At 35.2% G+C, this 22,197-nt stretch overlaps 1 pseudogene; it reads left to right on the top strand.

Annotated features, from left to right (window-relative positions):
* The first annotated feature begins 414 nt into the window (after positions 1–414).
* On the top strand, positions 415–1,391 carry LOC131278375 (glyceraldehyde-3-phosphate dehydrogenase pseudogene; annotated as a pseudogene).
* Positions 1,392–22,197: the final 20,806 nt, after the last annotated feature.

The raw sequence follows: 22,197 nt of genomic DNA, 5'->3' as shown, positions 1-22,197 counted from the left end.
AAAGGACTAAAGGAAATCAGGAAAGCAATAGATGAACACAAAGAAAATACCAATAGAAAACGGAAATTATGAAAAGGAAACAAATATTGCTGAAGACCACAGTAACAGAAATTTAAAATTCCCTAGAGAGATTCAACAGCAGATTGAATCTGGCAGAAGAACAAGGAACATAAAGATAAGACAATTGAAATAATCTAGCCTGAGTTACAGAATGTAAAAAGAAAAACTGAGGATAAATGAACAGAGCCTGAGGAACCTGTCGACACTATCAAGCATACCAATATGCATTTGTGGTGGTCCTAGCAGGAAAAGAAAAAGATATTCAAATTTTTAAAAAGGGGGTGCTTTCGCTCCTTCCTGTTTAACAGACAACTGCAGCTTTTCGTGCAGTGCCACCTGCATCCCTGAGACATCATGGTGAAATTCAAAATAAACAGATTTGGCTTTATTGGTTGCTTAGTCAGCAGAGCTACTGTGAACTCCAGCAAAGTACAGGTTGTTCCCATCAATAACCCCTTCATTGATCTCAACTACGTGGTCTACATGTTCCAGTTTGATTCCACCCATGTTCAAAGGCACCATCAAGGCTGAAAATAGGAAGCTTGTCATCAGTGGGAATCCCATCACCATCTACTAGGAGTGAGATCCTGCCAACATCAACTGGGGTGATGCTGGTACTGAATATGTTGTGGAGCCCATTGGTATGACCATGATTTTGGAGAAGGCTGGGACTCACTTGAAGTGTAGAGCCAAGGGAGTCATCATCTCTGCTCCTTTGGCCAATGTCCCCATGTTTATGATGGAGGTAAGCCATGAGAAGCATGACAATTCCCTGAAGATCATTCAGCAAAGCTTCCTACTTTACCAAATGCCTGGCCTTCCTGGCCAAGGTCATTCATGACAACTTCAGCATTGTGGAGGGACTCATGATCACCGTCCAAGTCATCACTGCCACCCAGAAGACAGTGGACGGCCTCCTGGGAAAATGTGGTGTGACAGCCATGGCCTGCCCAGAACATGATCCCTTCATCACTGGCAATGCCAAGGCAATTGACAAGGTCATCCTGGAGTTGAATGGGAAGCTCACTGGCATAGCCTTCCACATCCCTACCTACAAGATGTCCTTTGTAGATCTGACCTGCCTTCTGGAGAAAGTGGCTAATATGATGACATCAAGAAGTTGGTAAAGCAGCCATCAGATGGTCCCCTGAAGGGCATCCTGGGCTACACTGAGGACCAGGTTGTCTCCTGAGACTTTAACAGTAACATGCACTCTTCCATTTTTGATGGGGATTGCCATTGCCTTCAACCACCACTTTTTCAAACTCATTTCCTGGTTTGAAAGCAATAGGGTGAAGGATCTTATGGTCCACATGACCTCCAAGGAGTAAGAGTCCCCTGGCCCCCTAGCCCACCAACATCATGAAAGCTTCTATATCAAAAAAGGAGATTGACCACAGTAATGTGGATCATCTCCTCATCCAATCAGTTGAAGGTCTTAAAAGCCAGAACTGAGGATTTCAGAGGTAAGAAGAGGAATTTCTGTCAAACATCATTAGATCTTGTGAGAATTTCCAGCCATCAGAACTAGGCAGTCCTGTGACGAAGAACTTCAACATTACATTTATTTATCAGAGTTCAGCTTGTAGGCTGCCCTATGGATTTTGGCCTTGCCAGTCCCCATATTCATGTGGCCCAATTCCTTATAAAAAAATCTCTTTACACATATATACATATCTCCCTATACACACACACACACACATCTATGTATATATCCTGTTAGTTTCTGTTTCTCTGGAGGACTCTACTACAATAGTTCACATGGAAAACATTTCAAGCATTTTGCAGTAAAGGTAATTGGAAAAATGAAGAAATTGGTGAAGAAGGAAGTGAAAATCAAGAAATTTTATTTTAGTTGCTCATGCTTTGGATGTAAAATTTATTTTTAAAATTGGTTAAAAAAAAAAACCCTACATGGGTGCAATTCACCATAAATGAATCTGTAATGGAAGGAAAATAATCCACAATTAGGAGGGAAGACTTTCTGGAGCAAGTGAAGTAATTTCCTTAAGTAATACCAAGGATTAATACATAGTAAAGGGAAATAAGAATGAGCATTTTGGCACAGTTACTTGTAGACACATATATATGCAGGTAGGAAATTCTGAAATCTCTCTTCTGATTTTTGAGTTTACTCACAAAAATAGAAAATAAAGTCATTAATTAAGTGTGAGGAATGAGACAAGAGGGAAATGAGGTGTTAGCTTTTGAGAAAAGAAGAGGAAATATGGAGAAGGAGAGTACAGTATAATGATTGTTGGTCAGCATTAACAGTCCACTTTAGGTCATTGATTTAATGGGAGGCAGTCTGCATAATGGCTTGTTTTTTTCCAGTCATATTCAGCTGCACAGGAACAGATATGGAGAATAAGGAGAATCAGATTTAACTAGTATTGTGGTTTAATTAATTGATGTAAATGAAGTGAGAGGGGCAAGAAAGTTGAAGGCAAATGCAAGGGAGTAAATATAATGATTGGCCTAGAAATGTAAGCTGGTAAGGAGAAAAGTGAGGACTAGAGGAGAGTGAGAAAATAAAAACATGGTAGGATTAGTTGAAGGGACTGAGGAATAAAAGAACAGTCACATTTGTAATAATAGAGAGAGTGAGATGGAAAGACATAAGTGGTGGTAGCCAGAGGGATACTTGAGAATGAAATATTTGGTGATGTTAGAGATATTGATGATGATAAGTCTAGGATATTGTCGAGGATAGGTAGGAGGAACAAAGAGTTTCACAGACTGAGAGGCTACAGTTTGGGAAGTGTCAGTCATATGCACAATGAAATCACCAAGAAGTGGTACTTGACAGAATCATGGTGAATCAGAAACAAAAGACTCTAACATACCAGATACAGTTTGAATGAAGAGGTAAGTCATAACCTGGTGGTAGGTGAATAATTACAACAATGAAGGTAATGAATAGTATGGTCTGTACATGAAATTTAAAGTTAAGGAAGCTTAGGAAAGAACAAGGAAGAATGATCTGTAAATAGCAATTCAGACCAAGGAGGACACCCATCCCAACAAGGCTCAGTGTTAAGAGTGAGTGCTGTCCTCTCCACTTTTAATTGAGAGGGGGCCGTGATCCCATAGGGCTGATGGATGAGACTCTCTTGCTTGCAGTTGTAGACTCTCTCAGTTCCTTGGTATGGTAGTTGTCCATCATTACCTCCACATTAGTTGTCTTGGATGAGACCAATGAACTGGAAGTAGGTGTTGCAACTCAGTTGAGATTCAGAGCCCAGCTGGAACATGGACAGCCAAAGATTTACATCTCTAATGAAGGATGTTGTTAATGTGGAAAAATGTGGGAGGGGTAGGGAGCAGGGCATATGGGAATCCCCTATAATTTTTATGTGACATTTTTATAATCTAAGTATCTTTAAAAAATAAAATAAAATAAATGAATCAAGTAAGTCCCTTGTAGACAGCAAAAAAATGAAAAAGAGCCTGTATGCTATGGCAAAAGCAGTGTCCTCAAAAAAGATTTAAGATACTGTTAGAGAAGAAGTTAAGTAGAACATTCAGGAAAAATTTGAAAATATAGGGAACTTTTTCCCCCTAATAATGGATTTTTTGTTCCAGAAGTCACAGTGGAAGGCTTTCAGGACCTAGGGGTGAATAAGAGATGGAGAGAGAATTGGAACTGGGCAGAGTCTTCAAAGACCTTGACTGTAGGAAAATGAGGATGATCTGGGAGTCTGGGCACCTCATCATCACTGGTATAATCAGGATAAAGGATGTTGAAGCAATTTCTGTTGGTCTTAAAACAGAGTGCTACAAGGGCATGATTCTTGGATGAAAACATAGTATTAGAGTTTAGAAACCTTCTCTTCCCTTTTGTAATAAGGCGAGTGGAGACTATGGAAGGGGCAATCTTACATCTAATGTATCTCCTTGACTCCTGCTCATGTAGACTTGAAGATCTGGGAAGGTTACTTCTTGCCTCTTAGTCCACAAGGCTTCCTGTTGATTGCTGCAGATAGGATTAAATTCCTACCTCTGACTTCAACAACTCCACCTGAATGCAAAATGAACTAACTGCATCTTTGTCAGAGATGAACTCCAAAGATAAAATAACAGAGCAAGGATTTCTTTTAGGTTGACTCACTCCTGTGACATAATTAAAGGTTTTCTAGAATTCATATTTTTTCTTTCTTCAGTTCTATACTTTCTTCATGCCTATGAAATAATCCTATTATCTTTTATTTACACACTGTCTAAAAAGATGACCATTAAATTTCAATGACTAGGGAAGCGGCTGTGGCTCAATCAGATGAGCTCCTGTCTACCATATGGGAGTCCCTTGGTTCGCATCCCAGGGCCCCCTTGTGAAGGCAGGCTTGCCCTCACACTGTGGAGCCCTGCCTGGCCCACAGACACTGCAGAGAGCTGACTCAGCAAGGTGACACAATAAAAAGAAAGGAGAGAAGCAAGAACACAGAAGAGCCCACAGCGAATGGACACAGAGAGAGCAGACGGCAAGCAAGCCACAAGAGGGGAGGGGAAATAAATAAAAATATAGACACAGAAGAATATACAACAAAAGGACATAGAGAGCAGACAGCACCCAAAAAGCTGCAAGGAGGGGATAAAAAAATTCAATGACTATTCAAAAGAAAAATCTAAGTTAGCTGACATCTTTCCATGACATACTACTTCATGTAGAATCAAAGCCCAAATCAATGCATCATTTTCCTACCAATTAACTTCTTCATCTGTGCTAAAGGGAATATAATTTTGTGGATATCAATAAATAGTAAATAGCTTTTAAAGATAAGATGGCAAACATAGAATGCATATCTACACACATTTATTTAATTCAACAATATTCACACCACCACATTTGTGTAGCACATTGCCATTTACTGTATAATTTTACATTTGATTCTCCCACAACACTGCAAATATATTATTATTATTGCTTTGCACGTAAGAAAAATAGGATACAGAAAGACCAAAGGCACACAGGTGGGCTGTGTTGAAATCCAAGTTTTCTGATTGCACTGTACTTTCCATTTCAGAACAGTCAATATTGTGAAGGAAGAGCCTGGAATAGTTTGAATCTTCAGATTCCTAGTCACAAGTATTTAACCTATAGTTTCTCCCTATATGTAGGCCGATTTGGAACATTTGGATTTCCTGTATCATGCATAGTTCATCCAGTAGGTAATATTTAAATTGTTGGCTTTCTTTTGACTTAAGTGGGTCAGTTTATAATTTTATGTCCCACACTCTTCCAAAATTTGTTTGCTAAAAAATTATCCTCTATTCAGCTAACATCTTTCTGGTTATGTTTATTTCTGCCTACTATATTTTGTTGCTTGGAGGTGAAATTGTAGGCAATGGATGTGGAAATTGGTAGACTAAGGGATTCTGCTTTTCAATGTCTCTATAAATTCACTTAAAAATCTCTGGAGTGACTGACTGAGTTCACCTTATTGAAATCACAACATTAGTCATAAGTATCTCAAAGAGTGAATATATTTTAGAAAATGTTGACATGGAGTTTGCATACAGAACAGTATTTGGATACTGAATATATTTAATTACATTGCATGTACATAGCCCCATATGACATTATTTTTGGCAAGAATATGATTATTCTTGAACTGGTTGAAAACAAAATATCAGCCAGTCTCTTTTTTTTTTTTCATTCCTACAAATTGTGGAAAAATTTATTTAAATATCCTTATGAATGTATTATATAAAAAAGTAAAATAAAATTTTTCAACAAAATTTCCTTTATTTGATGGAAATTTTTCCAGTATTATAGACTGCTATAAACTTTGAGAACACTGATGCCCCTAATATTAAGGAAAGTATAATGGAAAGGATCACTGTAATAACCTGCAAATAAAAGAAATTCACTAAACAAGTAGTGCCACATCATGACCTTTTTTTTCAATAAAACTTTAAAACTATTCATTTGCACTTAAGTAATGAATAGGTTATTCATAAATAGGTATTTAATACTCACTCCAACTGGACTATTTGGGAAATAAATTAATATGTAAACTATAGCTAAATCAAGGAAATGGTTATATTGGTTATAAAGGAATTTGAGTTCCAAAAGGTAAGAAATAAATGCAAAGTTTTCCACTCCCTGATTTTGTTAATTTTGTTTCAAATCCAGAGGGGATTTATAGTACCATTAGATTATTCCTTGGGTCGTGCAAGTGTGTAAAATTTATATGTTCTCAAATATTTCATTTCTGATATAGTATCAGGGATCACAAGCATTAAGATTCCACCTGCTGAGAAAATATCACAAAGACTTTGTCAGCCTGTCCACTTGGGCATGTTAATCATGCTAGAAAACTATTGCCTCTTATTCAGAAATATTCTCCTTTTTTCTAATGCTCATCTAAATTCTTTTCCCACTGCTTAACTTGGACCTCCTTAAAATAACTTTAATAGAATGAGTCGTAATGTCTCCTGGGACAATGAGTTTATAACATATGTGTAACCATTCACTAGGAAGGATATGATGTCTGCTATTTAGCAACAAGCCAAAGATGATAATAAAATCATTAATTCTGTCAATATAAATGCTAATAGAAAAGGAAAATTGGATCCATGCCTGGTATCACATTTTCCCTGATAGGAAATTAGAGCAGAGAAATTGAATCTGACAAATCTTTAGCATTTAGAGACCAACATCAAAATTGTAGTCTAGAGTACACAATAAATGGCAGAATGCTTCTTAATTAAACTGTGCTTTTGTTAGGCCAGAATGAATAGTTTCTGCCTGGCCAGCAAAGTGATCTGCACTCTCCCAGAGGGATCCTTTAAAAAATGCAGTACAAAATAAAGGCCATAAAGTTAGCAAAAATCAAGTTGACAAGCCTGGACTAATTATCCTTGGTATTACAACACTGCTAATGGAGCTATAGTCTGAAAAATAATAGAGGTGAACTCATTAGCAGTGCCTTGAACTAATGTTTGTAAGGGGAGCATTTATTGTCTGCTAGTCCTTACATAATTCAACATTTTATATTAGCATATTAAAATAGAGGCCCAACCTGATTTGTGAGCATTTCTTTAACCTCTTAGTATAAATGACTTTGCTTAAGGAAAAACAAATTTAAATACATTGGGAAGTATATAAGAATTTAGGGGCAAAGAACAGGGAATTGTTGAAAGAACTATATTAAAAACTTTTCACTTTCGAGAAAGAACTTGAAAGTATATTGAAAGTCAGTCTTGGAAACATTTCTCATTACATTTTAACGACATAAATAAACAAAATCTATATGAGAATTAGGGATATATTTTGGATTTTTCTACATTTTGGTTCTTTTTAGTGAAATATACACTTGCTTTAAAAGCACTGTGTGAAATTATTTCTATTGTTTTATGAAAGATATGTTCTGGGAAAATAGCAATGAAGAAATTAGTATGACCAGATTTTTACTGGTTACTTTTACTTTAGTTTAGTTTAGTTTAGTTTAATAGACTTTCTTATTTGAAGGAAGTTGGGTGATTGGACTAATTAGGTGCATATTCTTTCCTCTTCCTATTTGACAATATCTACCTCAGTTCTCTCCTTCCTTTTCTCTGCTCATCTTATGTAGGCATACACATAGATTAAAAATCTGTGCAAGTTTCCCTCGAGAAGACTCATCACCTTTAAATGGTCACCATCTGCAATAACCTTGTAATGCTACTTTAATAACATTTTATTTCGCTAATATTAAACTATAGTTTAAATATAGTTAAAATAGCTCAATTATTTCTCTGTAATACAGAAATTTTTATTCAAGTGAATTCTCATTTTATTCAAATTATAGTTTTAGCCAAGTGCTTAAGACAAGCTATGAGCTTTCTTTGTCTAAATTGCAATTCAATGTAATTTTTTCTATGGCAAATTTTTGTCAGAAATATTTAATTTTAAAGACTCTAATGCTATCAAATGCTCTACAAAGGAGAAACACATATTTATAACCCTCATCTTAATCAAGCATTTCTCCATTTCTATATATTTCTCACAAGTAAAATTAATAAGGTTTTTATTACAAATAATATAATTCATGTTATATGGATATTGAAAAAATTAGCAATAATAGTCAAATGTATCATGCTTTCTTAAAACTGTGATCAAGTCATACTGTTTAAATGAATCCACACACATCTGAAACATATAACATTTTTCCGCAAGGCATTTTATTAAGAAAAATGCTGACATTCACCTATTAAAAAAACAAAATAAATATAATGAATACATAGCTTTACATAAAAAATAATGCAGAAATGTAATCACTATGCTTGCGTGTCTGCAGTATATGTTTGTTGAGTTTTCATGATGTCACATCTATGTACATATATACACATCCATGTACTTGAAGTGACAGGCAGCTATAAATTTGAATAACAGAGTGGAATTAGTATCCCAAATTACACAAAGTCTGAATTGAGAAAACCGGAAAATGAAGCAAGAAGACTCACATAACCTCCGCCTGGATGGTGAGTAAAATCCTGTAACTTTAGAATGGGAGAACAGTTTTAGGATAAGAATTTAGGAGGTGAGGACTTTTTCATTGTCTGTTGCATTACTCATCCTACTTCCTAACAACAGGCAAGTTAATCTAGGCCAGGACCAGATGCAATAGGACCCTGAAGAGCTCTGAGCAGGACAGGATGTAAATGTCTCTCCATTAGCAGAGAGGATGTTCCCACCCTATTTGACAGGTTCCAATACTATGTTCTTTCACATAGAGAATCAAAATGAAAGTTTAATTGATTCATTTCTCCTGTTAACAGATTCCTGTTTTATAGTTTCATTTAGTAGATTCTTTTGATTTTTTAAATTTCTTCTAATATATTTCAAAATTCTTACTGTATTAGGTGTTATAGGCATATATTGAGGAATACTGCTAATACGCATAACATACATATACACACACATATACACACCCTTTTTTCCAGCTCCTTCTAGAAAAAAAGTAAGTGTGTCTATAATAAAAATAAAGCAATAATACAGCAATTACTATGCAGTTATTGTTTATGTATGTTTATGTGTGTGTCATATACTTCAATAATTTTTTTTAAATGCCAAAAAAACCCCGAAGCAGTAAGAACAAAAAGCCGCAAGTTCTTTAAAAGCACAAAAGCAAACTTTGAATTTTTAGTCTTTGCAAATAAAATGTTTTATTTTGCCAGTGTACCTAAAGTTTCACTTTTAACCATTTCATAGGATTGAAAGAATTAAAGCACTGGACTACCCAATGAGATGCTGCATAGATTAATACAAAGTAAGGCATACTGAAAATACAACATGTCTTACAAACGCAACCAAGGTGTCAATAACTAATAATATATAAACAAGTTTATTCTTTTTAACAGTAAATAAAAATAAAATGCCAGCTATTATACAAACAAAAGACAGCTTAGGTGATATTTACTTTGGGCTAATTTTAATGATTACTAAACTAAAATTTAAATGGTTATCATCTGAAGTTACCTAAGAAACCACTGAGATCTTTCCCAGGAAAATTTCCTTTTGACCAGTCACTATCTGTGCAATTTAGTATTCTAAGAAAACACACCTTCATTTTTACCTCTGGGGCAGAAAAGCCTGTGAAAGACTGAAAAAACAGGAGCTGTAAAATGAATGGACTGCCTTAAGATCTTGATGCAGGCAGGACTCCTGTGAAAGAACAGATAGGAAGAAGAGTTCAGCAGGAAGAGTCCCAGATGACCAGTAGAGAGTCCTGAATCCTGCAAGACTGGACCTGCAGGAAGAGTATTGCCTGAGAGTAGCCTAGAGAAAGCATGGCCTCAGGGCCAACAATGGTGGGTACAGAGGGCTGGCAGCTAGACCTTCAGTCAGCTATGCTCCCTGCAGCAGCTTCTGTGGCAGGAGATGGAGCTGCACAATTCACAAAAGATGACCCAAACCCCTACTCGAAGGATAGATCCTCGGTGTCCAGTGTTGGTGCACAGGTGATTTCATGATTTCAATTATCTGGTCAGACTGAAAGGTGACATTTCATATCTGTGGTAGAGTTTCTCGCTCTTTTCTTCCTGCCATCAACAAGTACTGCCCATACTCCCAGCTGCCATTGGCAGACAATTTTCCGTAATGAGTCAAATCAGCATCAGGACAAAACCCATGATGCATGGAAGGCAGAATGGTCACTGAGCCTCAACATATCTGGAAACTGTCATATGTAGTTGGACTCTGGGTATTTTTGTCTCCTCTACAGCAGGAAGCAGGTTAATAAATTATTTTTAATGTCTTACTAACTGATATAGTTATATGCTTTCACCTACATACAGTAATGGCCTGTGAACATTCAAAGAAATCCTTACAATGAAGGTTCAGCAAAGCTCATTCATCATGGCATTTCCCACTTTCAACAAAAGCACTTCAACCATCCCTGTCCCTGGATGGATTGAGGAGGCAAAGAGGAATAAACTACATTAGGGGCAATGTTTACAAAGAAATCTGATCTAGCCAGCTTTTCTAATCACCCGTGCAAATATTGACATATTTTGACACTGTATTTTAATAGATGCCAGAATTTGCTACATTTGATTATCTGCTTTACATTTGAAAAGTGTATTGATCACTTGACTTGAATTAATGATGCAAGTTTCTTAATTGGACAATCAGAATCAAGAAGTCAGTATAAGTTCAAGCAGAAGAGTTTCTTTTTTATTGACTTCTCAAAGGCACTAATGAGATTATCATTTAGGGTAATTTTGCTGCTTCTACTGATTGAAATATTATAATTGTACAATATTGACTTTCCTTGATAATAAAATGCAATTGGATTATTAAAACTCATATTAGTGACTTGAGGTTCACTGTGTTATGAATTGCAGATATTCTTAATTGATTTAAGGACTAAATTTTTCTAATTTTATTTTGTTTTTAAAAAAAATATTTTTAAGTAGGATCGTATTTTAGTTTCCTAGACTGTTTAAATATATACCTTAAAGTGGGTTGGTTTAACAAAGGAAATTTATTAGTTTACAGTTTTGAGACTGAGAAAAAACTCCAAATTGAGATATCATCAAAGTGATGCCTTCTTTCCAAACACTAGCTATTGGCAACGCCTGACTCCTCTGCCACATAGCAAGGCACATGGTAGTCTCAGTTGGTCTCTCCTTTTTCTTCTAGTTTTGGTTCATTTTTTCATTTAAAAAGGTTTTATTCAAATACATCATTCAAACATGAACATACATAAGAAATAAGTGGATAGTAAAAGTTGTGAACTTAAAAAACAAACATGCATATCATCACACAGGGCTACTATACATCACCCTACCACCAACATCTTTCATTGTTGTGAAACATTTGTTACAAACTATAAAAGAGCATTGTTAAAATACTACTACTAACTAGAGCCAATATCTTACATTTGGTGTATTTTTCATCCAACCTGCTTTCAGTTTCTTCCTCTCTCTCTCTTTCTCTCTCTGCATCCCATTAATAGAGAACTCCAGTAAAAGGATTAAGAACCATCATGATTGAGGTGGGTCACACCCTAAATGAACTAACCTCATCAAAGGCCTTACTTACCACGAGTTTACATCCAAGAGAGTGGATTAGATTTAAGAACGTTTTTCTGGGGTACAAAGAGCTTCAAACCACCACACTCCATTTTTTGGCCCCAAAAAAGACATGTTCTTTCTACATACAAAATACATTTATTCTATCACAATATTCCAAAAAACCTTATGCCATTTCAGTAGCAATGCTAAGTACAAAAATCTCATCAAAATTGGTTATAGGTATGGTTTGTCCTGGGGCACAATTCCCCTCTATCCACAGACCTGTGAAAACTAAAGAACAACTTACCTGCTTCCAATATATGAAGGAGGGACAGGCATAAGATAAACATTAATATAGCAGAAGGGAGAAATAGGAAGGAAATAAGGATCATGTGTCCTCCACATTCCTCAAGCATTTGGGGTGAAGGCCAGGATCTCCATGATCCCCAGGGAACAACAAGCTCCAACCTCTGAGAACACTGCAGTGGTAGCAGTCTTCCTGAACAATCGGGCAGAAGATTTGCCTTCTTCAAGCTCTTAGGCAGACTCGTCCCCATCCTTTTCACACATATGTTTGTGCTTGCTCTCTTAGCCTAAAAAAATGTGTTTGGTCATGATCTCAGTTTCCGTTCTCTATCTCCTGAAGTGATTTTTCCTTGGTTCTGTCTCTTTTCTGTCCCTTTAAGTCCAGCCTGGCAGAGGTTGGGTTCATATCAATCTAGGAAAAAATTTGTTGGTCCAAGTTTAATTTTCAGAGGGGTGCAAACTATCAAACAAAAGAACTTTCCATGAATACTTTCTGGATAACTGCACCTCCAATCCTCACATGCACTGAAATGGCTGATGGGATCCGTGTTCAGGTAAACCCTCACATGGAGCATTATTCTCAGGAGACTTGCATTCCTGGAGTTCAGAATTGTCCAACTCATGAATTTTTGCTTTCTTTGTGCCCAGGAGTTCAGTTTTCAACTTATCTCTTTCCTCTTGAATTTTACTAAAAACAGCAAGGAGAAACCAGACTGCACTTTGCAAACTTAACTTGGAAATTTCCTCAGTCAAATATCCAACTTTATCACTCTAAATTCTGCCTTCTACCAACATCAGAACTCAATTGTTTTCATTTCTCTGCCATTTCACAAGGATCACGTTTCTTCCAGTTTCTGATAAGACATGCATCATTTCTTTCTAGGAGCTCATCAGAAGTACCTCTAGCACCGATAATTCTATGAACAGTCTCTTCAAAGCAATCTAAGGCTTCTCTATCAACAACCTCACAACTCTTCCAGCCTCTACCCAATATCCATTTCCAAAACCATTTCCACATTTTTGGTATTTTACTAGTACACCCTACTCTTCTGCTACCAAAATCTGTTTTAGTTTCCTAGAATGTTTAAAGCAGATACCATGAAATGGGTTGGCTTAACAATGGAATTTATTAGGTTACAGTTTTGAGAATGAGAAAAATGTCTAAATCAAAGCATTTTCAAGGCAATGCATTCTTCCCAAAGACTAGTCTTGATGATCCTTGATACCTCTGCCACATGGCAAGGCACAGGACGGCATCTGCTGGTCTTTCTCTCCTCTTCCAGGTATTGTTCCTTTCAGCCTCTTGCTTCCTGGCTTTTTTTCTTTCTTTCTCTCTATTCCTCCCATCAATAAAGAACTCCATTTAAAGGATTAGGAACTATCCTGATTGAAGTGGGTCACACTCTAACTGAAGTAACCTTCTCAAAAGGCCTTAGTTACCATGGGTTTACAGCCAAAGGAATCAATTATTATTTAAAACATGTTTTTCTGGGGTACATATACCTTCAAACAAACAGAGATGGTCTGAGCCACATTAACGTTGTTGTTAAAGTCAGGACATTTAAACTTAAACTTCAGAAGACACCAAATTACAAAGCTTTGGACTTTCTCCAAAAAAATGCAGTTCCTAAAATATCCTGAAAACTATGTTTGGTTAACTCCATGATCTTGATGACCAGGGGGAAAAACAGAAAAGACTTGTTTTCTGAGGAAATTAAAGACCATGGTTTTGAGGCCAGTGGATTCCTCTAGAATTTCTTCTTCTTCTCCTTTTCATTTCTTTTTCATTTTCTAAAATTATCCATAGTTCTCATATTTGCCTATCTATTTTCAAAACGATCCACATGTCTTATCTCGTTTGATATCCCAATAAGGAGAATGTGTTATATCACACATTTTATAAATGAAAGTATTGAATTTCAGGTAACTTGTTATTTGCTTTAAATCAAAATGTGAGTTGATGGCTGCATCACTTTTCCTTCTTAGATGGCTTCATGTTCTGATCTAAGCTCTTTTCATGCGACTACAAATCAACAAGAAAATAATTTGTGTACCGTTTTATATATGCATAATGTATGTTATATGTGTTTGATACTTTCAGAAGTAAATATTGTTATTACTATTCCTAGCTGGTTATTTTTCAATCTATGTTAATGTATATTCATTAGCCTATGCTTTTTATGCCCAACATTTTCTTTCAGATATAGTTTAAAACAGATAGAAATAGGGTTTTCATACCATTTCTTCAAAGAAAAGCTCTCATGATGGGGTCTTAAATGAAAGTCTTTCTCCAACAATCTTTTTCCATTTGTTTCCCTTTTTGTTACTACTACAACCATACCTAGACTATCTGGTGGAGAAGGAGAAATGAGGATTTGGCATAAATTCCGGTATCCTACGGCCAAGCACATGTTCCCACAGCATAGGGTAGATGGGAAATTAGTTCATTATTTCTGTTCCATGTGCTTCCTGGAAAGCTGAAGGAACTAGAGGAGCCCTGGACTCCTCTAAATGCTTTATAGTAACTACTGTTTACAAGGTTCTTGATTATTATATCAAACACAGGGCTCACTGAATTGCATAATTTTTTTTCCAGAGGTCATTATAGTGAACCCTCATCCACAGAACACACAGAATTCTTTCCAGGAGCAAACAGGTAGGTTATGAATATTCCAAAAAAGCACAAAAACAAAAACAATGTCTGAATTCAATTTCAGTATCCAAAACCTTTAGAATCAGTCAATTAACCCAAGTGGGATATAAACTAGCCCCAAATATGATATTCGTGTAATTAAGACTCAAGTTCAAAATGACGTTACTCAGAACAGGTATTTTTGTAGTATCTTTCAATAAACATTTGCGTGTTAGGGGCAGAGAGAGAAAGAAACAAGATCATTCTTTCCCTGTAAAGTCTACAAATTATAGTTGAAATGTGGAAAGATTGCATACTCCCTACTTGACAATATAAATAATAAAAGGAAAGGAAAACATAAATTTTCTTATTCAGGGAAAATTTTTTATCTGTTATGTTAAAATTAACCATTTTTGGGTTTTGCTACTTACTGCATTTTTCTTATATCATCTAAATTTTATAATTTCCCCAATTACCTATCCTTCATTTTCTTAATGCATCTATAAAACTTTGGAATATCCAGATGTTGAATTTTGAAAAGGAATAACTGAAGGACTCTTATCTTTTCTAGAAAATTACCTTCTTCTGTACATTCATGTAGAGTCAAAAGTCTTCTTATTGGTGATATCGATAATACGGTATGGTTGATAATATTTACTTGAATGTTACAGATCAAGTGACACCTCTATTCTTTATTATTTTATTTCAAACATATTTATTGAATGGCTGCTTTATTAAAATATTGTTTGGAATAAATAAATCACTGAATTAAAAAACTATCCCTTCCTTCAAAGGATATTCTTACAGAATATCAAGTTAAAATGGGATAAATCTAATAAAGTACATGCTGCCAAAACTGTAGTACTCTTTGCCATAACGTCTTTGCTGGAAAAGCAACTATGTACCTATAAAAAGGAAATTTCTAGATATTGGAGAGTAGGCATAGATAATGGAAAGTGGCATAAAGTGTCCTACAGAAGCAGCAGAAGTATTGCATAAATATGATGTAGCAAGAATTTCAGGATTCAGAATCCCCTGGATAACTAAACCTCTTTGACAGGACTTCCTGATGAGCAGAATTATTGCCTTATAGTGCATAGAATTTTTTGTCATGTGTATTGATCTGATCACTCCAGCAGGTGTGAGGATAGCCATTTGTTCAGACTTTCTCAGACGGAGAAGTTTACTCACACTGCTTGGTTTGCTGACTACTTGGCACATTCATTTAAGAGGCAGAAGGCAGACCTAAGAAAGCTGCCCTCACTCATGAACGCTATGTTGTCTCTGATAATAATCCTTCTGAGCAGAATTAATAGATGTCTGGAATTTCTTCTCTACCATCCTCAAAACCAATCTCAGTCTTCTAGGAGCCTGTGCATAAGATATGAATTAGTCCATCTTCCAAAAATAATGCTTCAGTTAAGATGCTTAGAAATATTAGCTCCCTGCTTATTTGGTCACTTTCTTTTCTTTTTTTTCCCTGACCTTAATTGTCCTCTTAGTATGCTCAAAAGTATAATCATTTTTCATGTCAAAATAAATCTATTCTATACTAAGTACTCCTCTGTGTATCTTATGAGTCTTGTATTATATTTGCCTTTTACATTCTTTAAAAAGCTGGCTTATCTTTAATTACAAATAAAAACTTATCCAAAGAGCATTTAAATGGGATGTTTACTATTTCTTGCATAATAATGGAATTTTTACCTTAATGTTAATAATTCTTGGGAAAGGGGAAAAAGGGAGAGACAAAAAGACCTATTAAAGAACTAACATTACAAAAAAAGGAATGGTAAATTTTAACATAACTGCAACAAGGGAGTGTTGTCCTTTTATAAGGGTTCAGTTGCAAATGCCACAAAATAGTCTTCTCACAATGAATTGGGGTTTATCCTCAAAATTTTGCTATATTAAGTACAAAATTATATTGTGGTGATTCTCCTCTTTTCAAACTTTTAGGAGAATGAATTTGTTTTGAATTTAAATTTAAAGTAAATGTTCACAATGCCCATTGAGGCGATCTTGCTGATCAGCAACATTTGGTGCAAATAGTAATCAAGCTTCAAAATTATGTAAAACATTCCCCATTTCTCAAGAATTTCACTGAATTATTTAAAACTCCATGGTGGAAACAAGCACCAGCTGTGGTGTGAAGGGGATGGGGATTTGTAAATATGCACAAAGTATTGGAATGCTCAGTGTATATAATTCATGTATACCCTTTCTCTAGCCAGACTCTGGTAAAATCACACTGAAATCCAACTGTGCAAAACACATCATTTACCCTAAGAGGATATTTTGTATTCAATTATAAAGTGTTTTTGTCACAGTAGCTTGCCAACTGTTTAAAACTTCCAAGCAATATTACATAACTATAATTTATTTGTATGGGTTGTGCCTTGAAATGATGTTAAGTGCATAATGTGTTGTGGGCTGAAATGTAGAGCAATAGCATAACCCTAAATGGTACCAAAGCAGGAATCAGCATCATTCTCTTCCAAAAGACTGTCACTTTGAGGATAACAATAAATAATAATTTGGCCAGTAAAAATAAAGTCATAACAAAGAAGAAAGCAAAAAAATAAGGTTAGAGTTACTCAACAACTAAATATTTTCAGTTATCCTGAAAACATAATAGAGATGGCAAACACTTTGTTGTCTTTACACATATCTGCTATACAGCAATGCGTAACAAGTTTCCATGTAAATATCTGTAGCTATGGTGATGTTTCATCCCTTGTTTCTATCCAAATCACAAGGTGAGCAGAAAAGGAGGAAGAGGGGTGGGAATGCCTATAGACCATTTGCTATGCTTTAACATTACTGTACAGGCCTTTCATCTAGAAAATCTATTAAATTATGCTTTAGATAGGACCATAGTAAATATTTATTCTTGATCTTTGTTTCTCTCAGGTAATTGTTTATTCTCACCAAATGTAGATACCATTTCTGTGATTCACATATTTCTCTTCAGAGATTGGTGAAATTTAATTCAAATTCAATGTGTGTTTATTAAACTTCTACTTTGAGTGCTTGGAACTTTGGGGAATCCAGAAGAAGCAAACATTATCCCCGTCCAAACAGAATTTTAAAACTTGTTGGTTAATATGTGAGTTTTAACAATCTAGACACTTGTAGCTATTGTCTTTTAAGAATGCTTCTCTTTCTCATGAATTTGATGTTAATAAGCAAACATTTTACAAGTTAAACTTGCAGTTAAATCAAATATAAGAGTTATGGACTTCTGGGCTCCATCAAATTGGATGGCAAGGCTCAACTCTCTTATGAAAACAATGAAGGGAGGGCAAAAAGGTATCTGAGGAAGTTGCTCTTGGGTCTGAATACCAGGGGAGTGCTGTGCATCATCAAGGCGGGAGAGGGGCAGAGATACAAAGAAGCTAAAGAGAGAATCATGCATTACTACTATTCATGACTGGGAATGACACCCTTCCCCCTTCTCCAAAGTGAACAACCTGGGTAAAGCTCATGACTCACTGTGGCCAACAGGAAAGGAAATGGACATCTTCCTCCCTGGGAAGAAGTAGGGTGTTGCAGAAAGCAGACAGTCATTTCTTGTCGGTGAGTTTGGCCAGTGGAGCCTATTTTGAATCTCAGTTCTGGCCAAATGAGAATTACCAGTGAATGGAAGTTGAAAGAACATCTCTGTAGAAAGGTTAGCTAAAGCCCACCATTTGCTGGCAGGCCAGGAAACTGCAAGAAGTAAAAAGGTTTTTGGATTCTCTTACATGCAGGTACACTTTAATCCAGTCTACACCCCACTCGTGGTTCCCTGGCCCTGTTTTGTTAACTTAAGCTGGGCATTCTTAAAGATTTAGAATAAGTTGAATGAAAAATTCTAGAAAAGCCATGAATCAAAACCACTAAGCAAGAAGGAGAAATTGACCATCAGAGTAAATTCACCAACATAATGAGATGACCAGACATCAGCAAAAAATTATAAGCCGTACCAAGACACAGGAAGATATGGCCCAGTCAAAGGAACAAATGAAAAATCTTGTTGAGACATAAGTTTAAGACAACTAATCAGTGATATTCACACAAATCTCCTAAATTAATTCAAGGGGTTGAAGGGAAATATGGCTAAAAATATAAAGGATATTAAGAATATATATATTTCTTTTTAAAAAATATTTATTTATTTATCCCCTCCCTCTCATTGTTTCTCACTCACTGTCTGCTTTCTGAGTCCATTTGCTGTGTGTTCTGTGTCTGTTTGTCTTCTCTTTAGGCAGCACCAGGAACTGATCCTTGGACCTTCCTGAGTAGGAGAGAACTGCTCAATCTCTTGCACCACCTCACCTGTTCTGCATTTCTTATTGTATCTTCTCTGTGTCTCTTTTTTGTTGTATCATCTTACTACAACAGCTCTCTGCATGGACCAGTACTTAGTGTGGGCCAGCACTCCTGCATAGGCCAGAGCTCCAGCATGGGTCAGCATGCTGTGTGGACCAGCTCACTACACAGTTCAGCTTGCCTTCACCAGGAGACCCCAGGACCTCCTGTATGGTAGACAGGAACCCAATCTCTTGAGTCACATCTGCTTCTCAGTAGAGTTTCCATACATTACTAATAACCAATCTGAGAAGGAAGGCAAAAAAAATTTTCATTTACAATAGCAACTAAAATTATCAAATATTTAGGAATAAACTTAATGAGGAACATACAGATCTGTATTCAGAATAATGCAAAACATTGCTAAAAAGAAACTGAAGAAGACTTATATAAATAGAAGAACATTCTGTGTTCATGGATTGGAAGAGTAAATATCATTAAGATATCAGTTCTACCCAAACTGATTCACAGATTTAATGCAATGCCAATAAAAATCCCAATAGCCATTTTTACAGAAATGGAAAAACAAATTATCAAATTTATTTGGAAGGTAAGGGGCCCCGAATAACCAAAAATGTCTTTTAGAAAAAGGATGAAGTTAGAGGACTTTTACTCCCTGTCTTTAAAGCATTTTACTTCATGACAGTGGTAAAAAAAAAAGAAAGAAAAGAAAAGATAGACATCTTGACCAATGGAACCAAATCAAGAACTCAGAAATAGAGACTCACTGCTACAGTTAATTGATTTATGACAAGGCTATCAAACTCACCCTGCTGGGTCATGACAGTCTGTTCAACAAATGGGTCTGAGAAAACTGGATAATCATAACTAAAAGAAAGAAGGAGGACTCCTATTTCACACCTTATACAAAGTTTAACTCAAAATGGCTCAAGGACCTAAATATAAAAGGTACAACCCTAAAACTCCTAGAAGAAAATGGAGGTTACATGACTGTGTTGAAACTCAAGAACTGTAAAAGGTGAAATTTTCTGTATGTGAATTTTACCTTTAAAACATGGAAAATATATAATTTAATTCAAAACAGCAGATCTTACTTTTGCTTAATGCTATTTCATTCTATTCAATTTTTGGAAAACATGAATTAACCTAAAATTTATAAAAGGCATATTTTCTTAACTTTTGTGCAAAAAAATCCCAAACACACACACATACATACAATCTGGACAAAATGCAGTCACATGTACATACAGAAAAATTTATCAAGAACCATCCCCTTATGTGCCAAAAGAACAAAATATTTTGTAAGGTTTTATTAATGCTTATGTTCCCATTGATTTTACTTATACTATCAATCATTTTGCAAGTAAATAGTCACCAAGTGTCCAATAGTTCATTAAAATATAGATTACCCATCTAAGAACATATTATGTAATTGTTAAATTTAATATTTAGGTACTATTTTTATGCCAAAGCAAAATAACTCCTATATAACATTAATTTTATTCCTGTGCAAAATATTTACACAGTATATAATATATGAAAATAAGCTAAATGACAAAATGATGAACTATTGATGAACTATTATGTTCTTTAGACATGATTATTGGTCATTACTTCATTTAATTGTACTTTTAAAATAACATATTTTTGAAGTATTGAGTATAAACTTTCAAACACTAAAAGTAGAAGGAAAAAGTAATAATATATTACTTGAGTAATTTTGAAACTCTGAGATAATAAATAAAGGAGGAACACTCAAAGGGAAAGACTAGTAATTTGATTTCATAAAATTTAAGGATTTGAGTATAACTAAACAGGACAGACACATAGATGAAATGTTCGCAATAAGCATTATTTTTTGAAAAGTGAAAAATCTGAAATAAAATAAATGTTAATATTATGATAATGTGTCAGTAAATTATGGTTTTTCTCTAAGTTAGCATATTTTACAGTCATCAAAATTTATGATTAAAAACATAAAAAAGACATATCATAAATCTATGTGGAAAATACTATAATTTCAAATATGTAAAAAAGATTTTAAAAATTTTTAAAAGAATTTAAACTGAAATAGATCTTGTGTTTCATGTTGCTTTCTTAAAACGTATACCCAAAGCATGAACAATGAAAAAAATTAGATAAGACATCCTCAAAACTAAATAATTTTGTACTTCAAATAACTTTAAGAAGGTGAAAATGCAATCTACTAATTTTCAGAAACCCCATATCTGATAAGGATTTGATATCTATGTTATTTTAAAAGTACATACAATTCGACAATAAAAACACAAGCAACCCATTTTTTTAAAAATGGGCAAAAGACTTGAATAATTTTTTCTCCAAAAAAGGATTATAAATGGCCAAAAGCACATGAAAAGATACTCAATAATCTTGCAACGACAGATACAGACCCTTCAAATTTCATCAAAACCTATAAAAGTGTACAATCCAAAATGTAAACCATAATGTAAACTATTAACAAAGGTTAATAGCAATGTTTCCATATTAGTACATCAATTGTAACAAATATACCATCCACATGTAAAATGATATTAATAGAGGAGAGGGGAGAATGGGAATCCCCTATATTGTCTGACTTTTCTGTATCCTAAATCTTCTTTGAAGATAAAATGAAAAAAATTAGACACTGGGGGAATATATGAAAGAAAATATCACTGTACATATAAGACAACAGGCCTTACAGTGATGAATGACTCAATGTCTAAACATTTTTTTATTATTTCAGTTTTTTTTAAGTATTGTATTTTATTGGTTGTTTTTAAAATTATAATTTCTTTTTTTATTAATATTATTAGGTTATTTTGTTGACTTCATTTTTGGAAAGGGTTTGGATTACAGAAGGGACACAACAGTGGCAGGGGGGGATGGATGGAAAGGGGTTTAACCAGGGCATGCCTCTAACGCATAAGAGTATGTTCAAGTGTTCATGTGGCATTGTCTCAGGAGGTCCCATAAATAATCTAAAGAATATTGAATTCCCATCCTGGGAAGTTCACTGCATTCTCTAATAGGACAGCAAGAATCCCCCACATGCAAGGGCAGTGCCTATGAAGGAAGACAGACCATTATACCAGGCCCTTGATATTGATAACAGTACTTATGAACCTTTTCTTGTGAAATCAAAACTTAGCCTAGTATTATACACTAAGAGTTAACTCCTGAAAGCCTCCTTGTTGCTGAAATGTGGCCTCTTTCTAAGCCAAACTCAGCATATAAATGCACTACCTAGCTCCCACCCCCCCTCACCAACACTGTTGGCATGGAACATGACTCCTGGGGATGAGCTTCCTTGGCACTGGGCGATTATCACCAAGCACCAACTAGCAAAACATCTGGAAAAAGACCTTGACCAAAAGTGGGAA

Source organism: Dasypus novemcinctus, chromosome 4, assembly GCF_030445035.2.
Source record: "Dasypus novemcinctus isolate mDasNov1 chromosome 4, mDasNov1.1.hap2, whole genome shotgun sequence".
Taxonomy (NCBI): domain Eukaryota; kingdom Metazoa; phylum Chordata; class Mammalia; order Cingulata; family Dasypodidae; genus Dasypus; species Dasypus novemcinctus.
The sequence above is the reverse complement of the archived record's forward strand: the minus strand, read 5'-3'. Positions and strand labels throughout refer to the sequence as shown.